The 12,371-nt window shown below is 46.1% G+C and overlaps 1 protein-coding gene across 3 annotated transcripts in view; it reads right to left on the bottom strand.

Moving 5' to 3' along the window:
- The window catches only part of ABHD2 (abhydrolase domain containing 2, acylglycerol lipase), a 110,678-nt gene extending 99,102 nt beyond the window's left edge, over positions 1-11,576 (bottom strand). For 2 of the 3 annotated variants that reach the window (XM_010349828.3, XM_074400003.1), the window contains exon 1: positions 11,450-11,576. The gene's annotated coding sequence lies outside the window, so the exon portion shown is untranslated. The other variant, XM_003921632.4, reaches the window with a different exon arrangement.
- Between the last annotated feature and the right edge of the window lie 795 nt (positions 11,577-12,371).

The raw sequence follows: 12,371 nt of genomic DNA, 5'->3' as shown, positions 1-12,371 counted from the left end.
TGGTGAAGCCCCATCTCTACAAAAAAAAAAAACAAAAAAAAAAAACATAAAAATTAGCAGGGTGTGGTGTAGTCCCCGCTACTGGGAAGGCTGGGGTAGGAGGATCAAATGAGGAGGTGGAGCCCAGATCCTGCCACTGCAATCCAGCCTGTGCGACAGAGTGAGACTGTCTCAAAAAAGAAAAAAAAAAAAAAAGAAATTTGCTAACATGTATAATTCCATGTTAAGTGACTAAAACAAGGAGCAGAACAACATGTACAATATGCTACCAGTTATATAAAAAAGAACGAAAAGAGATATAGATACACACATAAAAGATGTCTGAAAAAATATACAAGATATGGCCGGATGCAGTGGCTCAAGCCTGTAATCCCAGCACTTTGGGAGGCCGAGGCAGGCAGATCACGAGGTCAAGAGATCAAGACCATTCTGGCCAACACAGTGAAACCCTGTCTCTACTAAAAATACAAAAATTAGCTGGGCACGGTGGCGTGCGCCTGTAGTCCCAGCTACTCGGGAGGCTGAGGCAGGAGAATTGCTTGAACCCGGGAGGCGGAGGTTGCAGTGAGCCAAGATTGTGCCACTGCACTCCAGCCTAGCGCCTGGCAACAGAGTGAGACTCTGTCTCAAAAAAACAAAAACAGGCCGGGCGCAGTGGCTCAGCCTGTAATCCCAGCACTTTGGGAGGCCGAGGCGGGTGGATCACGAGGTCGAGAGATCGAGACCATCCTGGTCAACATAGTGAAACCCCGTCTCTACTAAAAATACAAAAAACTAGCTGGGCGTGGTGGCGCGTGCCTGTAATCCCAGCTACTTAGGAGGCTGAGGCAGGAGAATTGCCTGAGCCCAGGAGGCGGAGGTTGCGGTGAGCCGAGATCGCGCCATTGCACTCCAGCCTGGGTAACAAGAGCGAAACTCCGTCTCAGAAAAAAAAAAAAAAAAAAAAAAACAAGATACTAATACCATTGACTGCTTCTTGGGAGGAAGGTTTTCCACTCTGTTTACCTTGTGAATGCCATACCACATGAATGTACTATCTGTTCAAAAGTAAATAAATACCTCTAATGGACAAACTACCCAGTTTCTCCAACAAATTACAGGGAAAAGAAGAAAAGGAAGGAGATCTGTAGCTTAAAAGAGACATAAATGGTAGAGCAATCAATCATTATGTCTAATCCTTACTTGAATCGTAATTCAAAGAAATTAAGCTTAAGGAGGAAAACACTTATGCCATTTTTAAACAATCGGAAATTTGAACAATGATGATAATGATATTAAAGGACTACTGTTAATTTTTCAAAGAGAAATAATGGCTGTTTAATAAAGGAGTCTTTATGTTTAAGAACTATCATAGAGGCCGGGCGCGGTGGCTCAAGCCTGTAATCCCAGCACTTTGGGAGGCCGGGGCGGGTGGATCACGAGGTCAAGAGATCGAGACCATCCTGGTCAACATGGTGAAACCCCGTCTCTACTAAAAATACAAAAAATCAGCTGGGCATGGTGGCGCGTGCCTGTAATCCCAGCTACTCAGGAGACTGAGGCAGGAGAATTGTCTGAACCCGGGAGGCGGAGGTTGCGGTGAGCCGAGATCGCGGCCATTGCACTCCAGCCTGGGTAACAAGAGCGAAACTCCATCTCAAAAAAAAAAAAAAAAAAAAAGAACTATCATAGAAATATTTATACATGCAACTATATGATGTTTGGGATCTATTTCAAAATTAATGTAAGATGGGAGAAGTAGCTTGGAGGACCAAGTAAATGTGCATGGTTATGAGTTGACTCTTGTTAAAGCTGGTGGTGAGTTTTGTGTGGCATGGAGGTTCACTACATGATTCTTTCTACTTCTGTGTGTCTTTAAAATTCCCAGAATAAAAAGCTAATAAATGAATCAGTGATTACTTAGCAATATGACAAACTGTCCTACTAGTCACTAAGGCCCAAGCTCACCCCAACTTTCCGCTGTAATCAAGCCTCTACTGTCCCTGAGCTGAGGAGTCACCTGTAAAAAATAAACTTCAGGCTGCTGCCAGCTGCCACAATTCTGGCAAGTGTTTAGGTCACACAAATATCAACAAGAAAACTTTATCACTCACTCCAAAAATAAACATACAAAAAGAACCAGAGAAATTAGTTTTGGAAGGCCTCCTTTCATTAATGTGGAAGGTTAAGTGTTGGCAGCACGTACAAACAGATGTGATGACTTGTATCTGCTCCCCTGTAAAGTGTCTTCCCCAAACCCATAATTTTTGTCACTCTCCTTGGGAGTGTTTTTTAAGTTCTCCAAATGAGTTTATCACTTCCAGGATCTCAAGGCAGAAAATCAATTATGTCAACTAACTTTTGAACTCAGCTAATATTTCTAAACTGTTCAACACATGGAAAGGAGCCCTATGAATGACACAAACATGACTGGAAACCTCTGTCTGCCTCCCAGAGCTTAGATTCCTGCACTGCGGTCTTTCAAACTCAGGTACCACATGGCTTCCTCTGAGGGAAATAACTAGTCCTGCCAGATGCCCCTGATTAAATTACTTTGTGTTCGATTCTTAAATTTAAATTGAACTAATTTTATCCAACTATTAATTATACTATTTCTTTTCTCCTCTTTTTTTTTTTTTTAAAGATGGGGTTTCACCATGATGGCCAGGCTGGTCTTGAACTCCTGACCTCAGGTGATCCACCCACCTCGGCCTCCCAAAGTGCTAAGATTACAGGCATGACCCACTGTGCCCGGCTTTATACTATTTCTTAAAATGCATGAACAGTACAAATAGTACTCAGTACAGAGCATACACTTTCTTTAGCAGTTTTACAATTACAGAGATCCAACCACATTTATAAAAACACAAAATTACTCAAACAGTAAAATTCAGATGAGCTACATTAATGTAATGAGATGAATGCCATTTTTCAGGCCTGAAATACCTGCAGACAATGTCAGTATTTCCTGAGCGGGTCCTTCAGGTCCTGAGAGCCTACACTGCCAGGTACAGTGTGACAAGTCCATTCTCACACCCCTTTTCTTGCTGGGACCCCTGCTACAGCCTTCATTTACACAGTGCTGTGTGGTATCATTTGACTTCACTTGATGCTATCACATCTTTTCTGCACCAATTCCATCTCTGTATTTTTCTCTATAGCAGGGTTAGCTGCCTTCAATTCATTAGAAAGTCATATACAAATGGGGGAAGCACTGAGACTGTGTGGGTGGACCTTGATATTATAATTAGTATCCCAACATTCCAGGACAGGCAAGTAAAACATTTCCAATTATCATTAACATGAAACCAAAAAGCCGGTGTTCGTCATCTAATGAGAACCTAAGGAGCCTCAAGGACACATCCTCAGCCCTGGATTGGAAAACCCACAGTACAAAGTGAATGTGGCGGGGCTACAGGAGGAAAAAGTGTGGTGGGGACTCAGAGGAGAAGTCACACTGTATCTCAGAAGCCATCTGGGCCATTACCTGGCATAATAAATCATGGATTTAGTAAGTTTAACTACATGCTTCCAAAGAACTGATGTGTAAATACCACTGAAGAGCCTTATTTAGTTCCAATGAGTTGCTGAGGTCTCACTTCAGTCCCCTCCCACTCCTCAGTCCTTAAGAACTAAAACGTGGCACTTCACACATGACAAATTCAGACTTCAGGAGTCAAAGAACAATTTCCAGCATCGGTTCACATCAGTATAAGGTGCTACAATTGCATATCCACATTGTGTAGTCTGTGTCACCTAAAACACTGGGCACAAAGCGCCAGCAAATGCTGCTGCTGCTAGGTTAACTAAACTAAATCAATGGCCTGGTTTCCCAGCAAAAGAGTAACCAGCATTGTTTAAGGAAACTGCAAAAGAGGAACCTTTCCTTGAGTAGAATGCTCTACTTTAGGCCGTCCCAACCGCCACAATTCAATGGTCATTAACTCAACCTTTTTCGTAAGCTAAATATGTTCTGGTTAGAAAGTGTTCTTTACTGAGATACTGATCTTCTAACATTTTTGGTGCGAAAATATCTCCTTTTTTTTTTTTCTGAGACAGAGTCTTGCTCTGTCACCCAGGCTAGAGTACAGTGATGTCATCTTGGCTCACTGTAACCTTTGCCTCACAGGTTCAAGCAATTCTCCTGCTTCAGCTTCTCGAATGGCTGGGATTGCAGGTGTGCACCACCATGCCCAGCTAATATTTTGTATTTTTAGTGGAGACGGGGTTTCATCACATTAGCCAGGCTGATCTCGAACTCTTGGTTTCAAGTGATCCACCTGCCTCCACCTCCCAAAGTGCTGGGATTATAGGTGTGAGCCACGCCCAGGCTAAAATATCTCTTTTTAGATGACAGGGCTTTTTTATTTCCTTATCTGTTTTATTGGTGTTGTAGAGTCTCGTTCTGTCACTCAGGTTGGAGTGCAGTGGTGCGACCTTGACTCATGGCAACCTCTGTCTACTGGGTTCAAGCGATTCTCCTGTCTCAGCTTCCCAAGTACCTGGGATTACAGACACACACCATCATGCCCAGCTAATTTTTATATTTTTAGTAGAGATGGGGTTTCCCCATGTTGGCCAGGCTGGTCTCGAATTCCTAACTTCAGGTGATCCACCTGCCTCAACCTCCCAAAGTGTTGGGACTACAGGCATGAGCCACTGCACCCAGCTGTGTTTCTTTACTTGAAAGAATCAAACTTTAGCAATTCATGTTGGACTTCCTGATTTTTGTTTTTTAGTGCCTTCATTGACATGACTAAACACTACACAAACACATCCCAACGTGACTGTGCACACAGAGAGGCAACCTTTCAAAGCTTCTCTTTTATCCAAGGAAGACTGGAAAAAGTGGAACTGATTACGCCACCTCCCTCTCCTCACTTTATGTAACACAGTATCTGTGGTACAATTGACTAATAATGTGGGTACTCAGCAATGAGCAAAGACCAGAAAGTAAGGACTCTAGATTAGGCTGACTGACTAATAGACTGAAGATTTCATTCAATTTCCAGGTGGCTCTAAACCAGACTCAGAGGTAAATATAAGGATGATGAAGGTTAAGGCACATTCAAAGGAGAGAGGAAAAAAACCCAAAAGGCAAGACCTGGGAGCCAGTGAAGACTATAAGAACATGTTTAAAACAGTGTGGTTATTTAAAACACAAGCCTAGCCATAGAAAGTTCAAATATGAAGAACCTTGAAAACTTCTGCTTAGTGTCAACAACAGTGGAAGCCTTCATTAGTGAGGCCAGGTTAGGCTCAGACCTTAGAAGTTTAAAGTGGTTTAGAGATCTTGCGAAATACTTTCAAGGAGAGCAACAAAAAATATGTATTGGTTTGGGGAAGACACTTTACAGAGGAGCAGGTGTGAGAGCTAGTTTTTCCTGGGGTGAGAGAAAAGGAGTGAAACACTTAAAGCTACTCAAATAGAAAGTGCTGTGACAAAGAGCAGGCTTCCTCTTGGATGCCCAAAGGCAGGACAAGTGGAGTGATGCTGTGGTGCAGGAGACAGGATGACATGCAACAGAGATGCTGGAAATGTGGCCTGACATGGTGGCTTATGCCTGTAATCCCAGCACTTTGGGAGGCCAAGGCAGAAGGATCACCCAGGTCAGGAGTTCGAGACCAGCCTGGTCAACATGGTAAAACCTGTCTCTATTAAAAATACAAAATTAGCAGGGTATGATGGCATGCACCTGTAATCCCAGCTACTTGGGAGGCTGAGGCAGGGGATTTGTTTGAACCTGTGAGGCAGAGGTTGCAGTGAGCTGAGATCGTGCCACTGCACTCCAGCCTGGGCGACAAGAGAGAGACTCCGTCTCAAAAAAAAAAAAAAAAAAAAAAAAGATGCTGGAGCCGGGCACGGTGGCTCAAGCCTGTAATCCCAGCACTTTGGGAGGCCAAGGCAGGTGGATCACGAGGTCAAAAGATCGAGACCATCCTGGTCAACATGGTGAAACCCCGTCTCTACTTAAAATACAAAAAATTAGCTGAGCATGGTGGTGTGTGCCTGTAATCCCAGCTACTCAGGAGGCTGAGGCAGGAGAATTGCCTGAACCGAGGAGGCGGAGGTTGCGGTGAGCCGAGATCGCGCCATTGCACTCCAGCCTGGGTAACAAGAGTGAAACTCTGTCTCAAAAAAAAAAAAAAGATGCTGGAAATGTGACTTAGGGAGGCCAGGACACTACTCTGGAGAACAGAGAGCAAACAGCAAACTTCCCTTGGAAATTCTATCACATTCTGCACAGAGGGCAAGGCGAAGGGCCCAAGGACCAATGCATTCCTCACTTACCAAAGCCCCAGCTCTCCCTTCACAGCTGAGCTTCAGAGGCTACCCTCCACCTCCCCCAGCCTCTTCTAAGGCTTAGGGCTGGAGGACATAGGAAAAAAAAATTGCCTCCAAATATCCACAAGATCTTTAAGATTTCCAGCAACGTTGCTCCCTAAATAAGACTGTTTTTTAGCATCCTTAGAAACAGAAAACAGATATCTAAAATAGACGGCCTTCATAAAAAATGACGTGGAAGCTCTTTTCACACTGCCAAGAAATATTAAGTGAAAAAGGCAAGGTTCCAAATAGCATGTATACAGTGCGCTACTATTTCTGCAAAAAGGGGTGGTGTGCAGAATATGTTGGGGTTTTTTTTTTGTTTTTTGTTTGTTTGTTTGTTTTGAGACAGAGTTCCGCTCTTGTTACCCAGGCTGGAGTGCAATGGCGCAATCTCGGCTCACCGCAACCTCCGCCTCCTGGGTTCAGGCAATTCTCCTGCCTCAGCCTCCTGAGTAGCTGGGATTACAGGCACGCGCCACCATGCCCAGCTAATTTTTTGTATTTTTGGTTGAGATGGGGTTTCACCATGTTGACCAGGATGGTCTCGATCTCTTTTTTTTTTTTTTTTTTTTTTTGACACAGAGTCTCACTCTGTTGCCAGGTTCCAGGCTGGAGTGCAGTGGTGCAGTCTCGGCTCACTGCAATCTCTGCCTCCTGGGTTCAAGCAATTCTCCTGCCTCAGCCTCCCAAGTAGCTGGGACTACAGGCGCCCGCCACCACGGCTAAATTTTGTATTTTTTAGTAGAGACAGGGTTTCACCATGTTGGTCAGGCTGGTCTTGATCTCTTGACCTCGCGATCCACCCGCCTCCGACTCCCAAAGTGCTGGGATTACAGGCTTGAGCCACCACACACGGCCTTTTTTTTTAAATTTCTAATTAAAACCATTTAAAAACAAAATAGTTTTTATGAAACAAACCAAACACATTTGTTAATCTGGTCAACTGTGTTCCTGGCACATAACAGATGCTCAATTTGTTGAACTTAATGAAACTCCACTTAAAGACCACAAAAGAAAATCAGAAATCAGGCAGACCCAAGGGTGTCAATGTTCCACTTCTCGCAAAGCTCTTCACTTGTCTGCTATTTAACTATTGCAAAAGATCAGGCGATGGGTCGGTATGTAACATGCCGCTCACCCAACTGGGCCCAGTCCACAAGCCTCAGGGGTAACAGTGGGGCTTATCATCTGTCCACACCAACCATTTTACAAACAGAAAACGTTTAATCCAAAAACATGATGCCTGGACAAGACAACAAAAAAGAAATCTGGGCCGGTCGCGGTGGCTCAAGCCTGTAATCCCAGCAGTCTGGGAGGCCGAGGCGGGTGGATCACGAGGTCGAGAGATCGAGACCATCCTGGTCAACATGGTGAAACCCCGTCTCTACTAAAAATACAAAAAATTAGCTGGGTATGGTGGTGCGTGCCTGTAATCCCAGCTACTCAGGAGGCTGAGGCAGGAGAATTGCCTGAACCCAGGAGGTGGAGGTTGCGGTGAGCCAAGATCGCGCCATTGCACTCCAGCCTGGGTAACAAGAGCGAAACTCCGTCTCAAAAAAAAAAAAAAAGAAATCTGCAGATATGAAAATAATCTTGAAAGGAGGTAACGTTAGCACCTGTGTGGTATCAACAAAGAAACAGCAGCACAGGGCTTAAAAATGTCCTAATCATGCACAGGCCAAAATGCTGAACCATGCAAAGCTGCTATAAAATCCTAACACCAGACATTTAAGAGGCACCCTGAACTTCTCATTGCTCTGTTGCTGGGGATAGCTTAGCCCAAGATGAAACAGAAAGGCTTAAACACCTCATGCCCCACATCGTCTTTACTCTGAAACTGGTCAGGGAGTACTCAAAACTCATAACGTAATAAAAATGGGAATACTATTTTTGACTATACTAAGCTATAGGTCATAGCAGAAATTCTGTCACACGAAATTCCATTATATTGGAAATGTCTCTCTGCCGGGGCTTTTAAAAGAGCCAGATTTTAGGCCAAAAATAAGACAGACTCTACCCCGTCTCCAATAAGACCAAAGAAATTATTTCCTGCTCAGGCCAGGAGCTCTGAACAAGGGCCGTGGGAACCACTACAGAGGTTATGGGTCCTGCCAGAGATTACCAGGAGAAGGTGTTCATGCTCAAAGCAATGAGTAACAGCGAATGAGAAGCCCTTCCACCAAAATGTTGAGAAAACAGAGTGAGAGTGAGAAAGAAAGGGGCCCATATTAACACACAAGCATATTAACATACAAGCAAAGAAATGAAAACTATTATTCTAAAATGGCTGATCTCTAGAAAAGCCTAAACAAAAACCAAATTCAGAATCAACTCAAGAAAAATAAAGCATAAGAAGGTGCCATTTAATGAAGTAATAATCTTGGTTCAATCTAGAAAACAAGTAAAAACAGGAGAGAAAAATCAAAGGTAACTCACTGGATTCCTGCAAAAAATGGAAGTGGCAGGCATCTTTTCATCAAAAGGGAATTGGCCGGCACAGTGGTAGTAGCTATTTGTCAGACCCATGAAGACAATAAAGGAAATGAAGGTGAAAGTAAAAAAGGAAGAAAGCCAATGACCCCCGTAAAATGAGAGGAAAAAGACCATTCCATTGTACTTGCTGTCTGGTTTATTTCAAGCTCTGGAAAAGAACAGGAAAAACGCAGATAAACCAGTGAACAAGCTAGATTGCCAGCACGGATCAGTCACACACTTCTGCTTCTGCCAGGCCAGGCAGGCGCTGCTGGTGCTTCCCCTACTCGAATGACTAAGTAACTTGCTTAAATGCAGTTGACACATGATCCCTGAACTTCCGGAAAGCACTTTATACGGTGGCTCATAAAATCTTAATCTAAAAATGTTCATCCATTTAGAATCAAGCTGCATCACGCTGATCACTGGGGAGGAGGGCTGAAGAGAGGGAATACATATTTGGAAGGACACCACGGACACTGGTATCATCCAGGACTTCACCATTTTGAGGGATTCCCACCCCACTCACTGCCTGCTTTTAAGAAGAGTTTAAAAAGGTTCAGAGCCTAAGAAGAATGTAACTGCAAGGGGGGAGCTAACATAGAAACTGAATTACCTGAATCAGATAAATAAGTAAGATATAAAATGCAACCTGACTTGGAAACCCCTGCTGATGTCTGTGTTAAAATGAAATCTGGAATATGATTAATGAATTGGGGGGTTGGGAGAAGGGGACTGGGGGGAGAATTAGCTCCTGATAGGAAATACTGGATGGTGGATATGAAAAAATATATATAAAAAGGAAAAAGAATATCATATCTAGCAAATCTATAGTGCTAACCCTGTGTCAGGTACTGTTCTAAATTCTTCAGGTATAGTAACTCAAAACAACCTTCTAATGTATCATTATTATTTCTGTTTTAGAGGTGAGGAAACAGACGCACAGAGAGGTTAGGTAGCTTGCCCAACGTTGCATACCCAGTAAGAGGCAGGACTAGGATTCAGGCCCTCAGGCACCAAAATCTATCCTCCCAACCTCTCTGGGCTGCCATAGAACTTAAAACACTGAGAATGAGCTAACTAAGCTTGGAGTGAAATAAGTCATGCACTGGCTAGATCTAAAGTAAAGAGATCAACCCTTAGTCATTGGTCTGTGATGACCAATCAGCCTTGTGACCACCCCAGGCCTCAGTTTCTTCACCTGTGCATTGAAGAGACTGAATTAGAGTCTATCTAATTAGATACAGAGATGAGCTGTATCTAAGGGGCCTTCAGTTCTAAAATGTCACAAGTCTATGCTGGCTACCAGCAGTATACGGACTGGTCTGCTTTCTGAGTAGCTATTCAAAGATTAATTCATCCTAAAATGCAGAGCAAGTTGTGCTAAGATTCTTGCTCTGCTTCCTGACCTTTAGAAGATTATTATGTTCTCTCTATTCAGGCAAATGACAGAGGGTAGTGAAGGGTTTGGGTTTCTCTTTTGGATCTGCTTAATGTGGCTGTAAGGAAATGGCCTTCGAAAAGCTCTGGAAACAGATCTCGTTGACTCTGCCAAACCTGCACTCTCCAGGTCCCTCTGCGGAGCCTGTTCTTGGAAGCTGCGTTTGGATTTGGTTACCGGAATGCAGGTGAAACTGACAAACTGGATGTCCAGCCACCAGAATAGAGGAATCGGGAGGAGTAAGAGAGAGAGGTCCATGGCAGTTCAAATTACGTTTCCTAGTGGCTAAATAAACCTCTTTTTGTATAATCCAGTCTCTTTGCTAACGCCCACTCTTGAGAGCTGAAACCTCAAAATTCATGGTGGGTGAATTCAACAGCCACTTGGAACCTAATGGACCCCCAGAAATACTCTTCTCTAGCTAGGCATTAAAGGTCACCTAGAGTGCACCTGTGGGAAGAGAGAAGGGCCTTACAGACACGCCATGCGGTCCTCCACTGGGAGTCCTTCCTTTCTAAGCATCTCGCACAGGTAGCTGTCATCCGCCACTGCTTGGACATTACCAAGGTCGAGGCGCCAGCTGCCTGGCCTGGCAGGCGGCCTCCTGCGCTGCTGGACAGCTTTAGCTGTGGGAAAAGCCCACGAAGTGCCTAGAACAGTGCCGGGCGCCGGACCGAACTCTGCAAATATGCTTGCAAGTAGGTCAAAAGCTGCCTCCCCAGAACTTAAACCCACCGGCACTGGGTGTGCCCCTGGAGCCCCGAAACGCAGAGGCCTATCGGGTATCAGGGGCTGTAATCAGGCTCCTCGGCCCTCTCCTTCCAGGGGCGGATCCCGGACTTTCTTTCCCAAGCCTGAACTGACAGACCCCTCCCCAAACCCCAGACGCCCCAAGGGTGGGCACCAAGTGGGGGATGGCAGCCAGAGAGGCCGCGGTCGGAGCTGTCCCCAACCTCGGTTCCTCGGGCAGGAGGGGACAAAGGGCTCAGGAAGGCGTATCCCCTGCCGCGATCTGGGCTGCCCCCGCCCCTGGGCAAGCCAGCCCTGGGGACCCCCGCGGCGCCAGAGAACAGGCCCCCGAGGACCTCACCCCAGAATCCGAGGATCCCCTCAGGCTGCGGCGTGATGGGCCGAGCTGCGCCGGGAACCTCGGGGCTCGAGGATTCGGTTCGCCGGGTCCGAGGTGCTATCCCGACTCCGCGGAGCTCGCTCGGCCGTGACTTTACCTGCGTGTTATTGACTACAGATGCTCAGCTCGCCTCCAGTCCGGTCCCTGAATCTCCGCGGCTGCCGGCGGCGCTCATGGATATACAGCCGGAACCCCTGGCCAGTGCAGCTCCCGCCGCTACCGGCCCCGCCCAAGCAACTGCTGCCACGCCCCTGACGACCGCCTCTGCCACGCCCCCAACCACGGAAACCGCCTGTTCATTGGGCAGTTGAGCCGCTTCTCTACTTGCCCCGCGCGCTTATTGCCTCTAGAAGAGAATCCATTGGTCAACGAAGCTGCTCCTCAGAATAAAGGCGGGAGTCTTTGAGAAGAGCTCCTCAGCAATTAGTTACACTTGACGTCTTTAGTCCGGGGACCCAGACGCCATTGGATAAAGCCACGGCGGAGTGGGCGGGGAGAGGAGAGGAGGGCTACAAGATGAGTCGTGTGTGATGTTGTGGGGGCGGGTGAAGAGAGGGGTAATTGTGACCGCAAGCTGCTTTAGAGGGCTGGATAAGGTCAGTTGTCGACTGGGGCGCAGAGGAAGGAGGTCATCTGGTAGCTCAGCTGCGGGGCTCTGGTGGGTCCAGGCCGACTGATTGATTCACATGTACTCAAATTTCACAGGGGGTGAAATTTGAGGTCATGTCCTGGGAGAGACGAAGAAGGGTCGTGAGTCACCAAACCCGAAGGCGAGGAAAAGTCGTGGAGGCAGCGGTGTCTGGCCTCTTCCAGCCCCAAATGGGGGATGGGGACGCCCTGGGCAGTATGGGCCTCAGTTACTGTCCCACGGCCCTTTCAGCCCTTAACCAACCCAGTTGGAGGCCGCCTGGAAGCAGGTAGCCTTTGAACTAGGGTTGGAATTGAAGCTCCTACCGGTTGTTGTGCCCTTGGGCAAGTCACTAAAGCTTTTTGCATGCTCCCTGATTTCTTCACTTGGC

This window comes from Saimiri boliviensis, chromosome 5 (assembly GCF_048565385.1).
Source record: "Saimiri boliviensis isolate mSaiBol1 chromosome 5, mSaiBol1.pri, whole genome shotgun sequence".
Classification (NCBI taxonomy): Eukaryota; Metazoa; Chordata; class Mammalia; order Primates; family Cebidae; genus Saimiri; species Saimiri boliviensis.
Note: the sequence above shows the minus strand (reverse complement) of the source record. Positions and strands in the feature narration are given on the sequence as shown.